The sequence below is a fragment of the Glycine max genome, chromosome 12, assembly GCF_000004515.6.
Source record: "Glycine max cultivar Williams 82 chromosome 12, Glycine_max_v4.0, whole genome shotgun sequence".
Taxonomy (NCBI): domain Eukaryota; kingdom Viridiplantae; phylum Streptophyta; class Magnoliopsida; order Fabales; family Fabaceae; genus Glycine; species Glycine max.
In genome coordinates this window covers 18,739,467-18,744,197 of record NC_038248.2, presented here as the reverse complement: position 1 = coordinate 18,744,197, position 4,731 = coordinate 18,739,467, and the positions used below count along the sequence as shown (strand labels likewise).

The 4,731-nt window shown below is 34.8% G+C and overlaps 1 pseudogene; it reads left to right on the top strand.

The window, feature by feature from the left end:
- The first annotated feature begins 1,149 nt into the window (after positions 1–1,149).
- Positions 1,150–4,222, top strand: LOC106795298 (G-type lectin S-receptor-like serine/threonine-protein kinase At4g27290; annotated as a pseudogene).
- The last annotated feature ends 509 nt before the right edge of the window (positions 4,223–4,731 follow it).

The following is a 4,731-nucleotide window of genomic DNA, read 5'->3' as shown; positions in this document are numbered from 1 at the left end:
TGCTTTCATGCTATAAAGACAAGAGACACAATTTCAAAAAGTACCTGAGACAGTAGGCTCAACAACACAACCCTATCTAGCTAGCGCTAGCCCCTCTCACTAGGGCATTGTTTGCTACATTCATAATTAGAAATACAAGAGACAAGAGACATAATTTCAAAATGTACATGAGACAGAGTCGCGACAGGTGGCGAGTTGTCAGCGTCTCGATAAGGTTGTAGAGACAGAGAGATATAGTCACGAAGAATAAGCTTAGACATAGAAGGAGAGAGCCTGAGCAAAATAAGGCTCGCGTTCTAATATTTTTAAATGTAAGCCCAACATTGGTTTTCAATAAAAAAAAAAAAACTGATGTTAATCAAATGATGTTAACATTAACATCGGTTTTCTGGAAGAAACCAATGTTAACTTATCATATGTTAACATCGGTCTTCTGAAAAACCGATGTTAATGAACTAAAGTTAACATCGGTTCTTGAAAAACCAATGTTAACGAAGTAATATTAACATTGGTTTTTCAAGAACCAATGTTAATGTCTGTTCGTTAACATCGGGTTTTCAGAAGACCAATGTTAATAAATACACATTATTTACAATTATGCCACCATGTTTATGTTCACATCGGTTTTGTCAAAAACTGATGTCAAGCTGGGGATGTTAAATCTGCATTTTCTAGTAGTATTTCAATGTCCTTTACAATCGTCATTGTATGCGCCTTTTGCAATAGTGCTTATTTAGGTGGGGATCATGAGATGCCTAAGCGTGTTGGCATAAGTAATTGCATGAGGGGACCAAAATAAAGAAATTGGACTTGATGTTTGTAAAAATAATACATAACATTCCAAAGGGCGTGGACTGACAAAAAAAAACAAAAAATGAGAGGAAAATTTGTGGCATTCTATTATTAAGCAATTATTATATGCATGAAAGACTGGTATTGGAAGGATATATTTCGCATGAAACTATCCAACTCCTTATGATTTTGTAGTACAAGTGTAATTAAATTTGTGATTTTCTCCAATACAAGTTGTCATGGTCACCCTTTGCAGCTTCCCTTACCCTCCGTTTCCACATCAGTTCATTACATTCCTTCTCATTATATATTATGATCATATTCTTCCTCTGTATGATCATATTCTTCCTCTGTATAATGAAAATCTCATTCTTCCTCTTATTGTTCTCCTAAATGTCAAAAACTTGCACTTCAGTTGACAGTTTGGCAGTGAGCCAATCCATCAGAGATGGTGAGATTATGGTTTCAGCAGGTGGAATTACTGAACTGGGTTTCTTTAGTTCCGGAAATTTGACATGTGGTATATGATACACAAATGTATCCCCTTTAACAGTGGTATGGGTGGCTGAAATACACCTCTTGAGAATAATTCTGGAGTTTTGAAACTCATTGAAAAAGGGATTCTTGTGCTTCTCAATGGCACAAACAACACCACTTGATCATCCAGAATATCTACCAATGCAGTGAATAATCCAATTGCTTGTCTCTTGGATTCGGGAAATTTTGTGGTGAAAAATGGGCACCAAACTAATGAGACCGTCCTGTGGCAGAGTTTTGATTATTAGTGTGACACATTGATGCCAAGAATGAAGCTTGGATGGAACTTGGAGACTGGTCTAGAAAGAACTTTATCATCTTGGAAAAGTGTTGATGATCCTACTGAGGGAGAATATATTGTAAAAATGGGCCTCAGAGGATATCCTCAAATTATGAATTTCAAGGGACCTAACTTAGAATCGAGAGTGGGGTCATGGAATGGCTTGTCTGTAGTTGGATATCCAGGTCCAGTTCTTGCAACACCACAAAAATTTGAGATCAATGAAAAGGAAGTGTATTATGAGTTTGAGGTTCTTGCTAGATCGGTCTTCATCATATTGGCACTGGTCCCTACAGTCATTGGGCAAAATTTGTTTTGGACAGCTTAAACAAGAACCCAGAAAGTCATCTCTACCACAAATTCTATATGCAGTTCTGATGCTTCTTAAAGTACACAAACTTGAAATTGCCAGACACCTCTTTATCAGGGTATAGTAAGACCATGAACCTTGAGAACTGTCAGAAGTCATGTCTTAATAACTGTTCTTGTACAGCATACACAAATTTAGATATCTGTGATGGAGGAAGTGGTTGTCTACTTTGGTTTAATACTTTAGTTGACATGAGCAAATTCTCTCAATGGGGACAAGACCTGTATATCAGAGTCCCTGCTTCAAAATTAGGTACTCCATCAATTTCTCTGTTTTCTTTTGCTGTTGAATTTCTTGTTGATTGATTTATTTTAATAGAAAAGGGTGGACTGGGGTAAGGCCATCTAAACATTCACTTGTGAGTTAAACAAACATTCTATTATCGCGGCTTGAAATGCCATGCTCATGTCAAGACAAATAATTGACACGAAGATAAGAGGATTTCAAGATTTAGTAACACATGCAATTTATTATATAGCATTTGATTCCCAAATTCAATGCAATATTTATCTACCTGACTGTGGCTAAAGAATTTCGGTTCAGTTTCTTACCTTCAGTCAATAGAACTGTTGAGCTTAAAGTTGGCGACTGATCATGCTATGTTTTCTTTAGATAATGTTGACCATGGAAACATCAAGAAAAAGATAGGAGGAATCACTACTGCTGCAACTATTTTTGGGTTAATCATCACTTCCATATGCATATTGATAATTAAAAATTCAGGTATACACATATAATTTATCATCTTATCACACGCAATTAGGCACAAAATAGTAATATGTGTAAATTACGTGTCAAGGTTTATATAATGTTATTTTCCAACCAATCAAGAGCTGCAAAAAATTTTTACAGCAAGCATTACAAAAATAAAGAGAGAATAGAACACATTGATCTGCCAACTTTCAATTTGTCAGTCTTAGCTAATGCCACTGAAAAAATTTTGACCAAAATTTACCTTGGAGAAGTGGCTATGGATAGGTATACAAGGTGATATAGAGAACTGGTATCCTGAACTTATATTTTCCTTAAAACTTTCCATCTTTAGCAGATTTTTTTTTCAGGGCACACTGATAGATGGACAAGAGTTAGCGGTGAAAAGGCTTTCATAGAAGTCTGGATAAGGGTTAGAAGAGTTCAAAAAGGAAGTAGCATTGATTGCAAAACTTCAGCACCTTAACCTTGTAAAGCTTCTAACCATTTTATTGTTGAAGGAAAAATGTTAACTTATGAATACATGTCCAACAAAAAGCTTGGACTACCTTTTTATTTTTTGGACCCCTTCCTATTTATTCTAAACATTTTTTAGAATCTTCTTATTTCTTATTTTTTTGTTTGCAGAAGTAATGGAGACTGCAACTACTATGCTAAATATGTGTGTGTTTGACTAGCTGAAATAAAAAGGAACTCACTAGATTGGCAAAAGTGTTTCAACATTGTTAGTGGTATTGCTCGAGGACTTCTATATCTTCATCAAGACTCTAGGCTAAGGATTATTCATAGAGATCTAAAAACTAGCAACATTTTACTAGATGCAAATTTGGATCCCAAAATATTAGACCTTGGCTTGACTAGATCGATTTTGGGAGATCAAGTTGAGGCAAATACAAATAGGGTGGCTGGAACATAGTAAGCTAGTTTCTATCTGATATGATTCATAGTAAGCTAGTCTCAATGAAATCATATGTCTGTAGTCATGGTGTGATAGTACAGGAGATTGTAACTGGGAAGAAAAACAAGGAATTTTCAGATTCAGAACACTACAGTTATCTTCTTAGACATGTAAGCTTATTGATCTGACTATGTTTCTAATTATTATAAATTGAATTATTTCCAGCCTACAAATTCAATCCTTACTATCTTAGGCAAGGAAATTATGGACTGAAGAGAGGGAACTAGGACTACTGGATGAGTTGTTAGGAAAACAATGCTCAGTATTTGAAGTCACACCATGCATACAAGTCAGCCTATTATGTGTGCAACAAAGACCAAAAGATAGGCCAGACATGTCATTAGTGGTTTTATTGTTGAATGGTGAAAAATTATTGCCAAAACCAAAGACTCCTGGTTTTTACACTGAAACAGATGTTACTTCTGAAGCAAAATCTTCATCGGTAAATCACATGCTATGCTCAGTAAATGAACTTTACATTACAATTTTAGATGCAAAAAAGGAAACAGAGGCAAGAAAATGCCAAGGGTTCACCTTCAAATGTGGGATATATCAATTATTTGAGCATTCATAACTAGTAAAAGTTGTACTATGAGCTCCTATTTTCTTTCAAACAAATGTACGAGATACTTAAGGATTTCTGTAAAAACATTAATTGTTAATTGTAATTTGCAATAGAATATGGTCCTGAAGCTTCTCCTGCTCTTGACATGAAACTATTTAATTAGATCCCTCTCAACTTGTTTCACCCATCATAGGAAAGCAAAAAAAAATGAGAAGCTTTGTGTCGTATGCCAAGACTGTTGACACCTGTTTGTCCATGACTACCAAATCTCATATCAATTTTCAAACTATGTTTGATTAATAACATTTTCAAAGAAACACAAACTAATACTCATAAAACATGTTATATTCTTTTGACACTCTTTTGTTGAGACCATTAAACACTACACATGACAAAAGCTTGTTATTTAAGTCACATTGTATTTCTCTGTTTGCTTCAAACTACTAGTTACCTTCACAAATATAAGAATTTATATTAAAAAATGTGGTCTCAGGCTCAGCTGTAAAAAATAAAACATT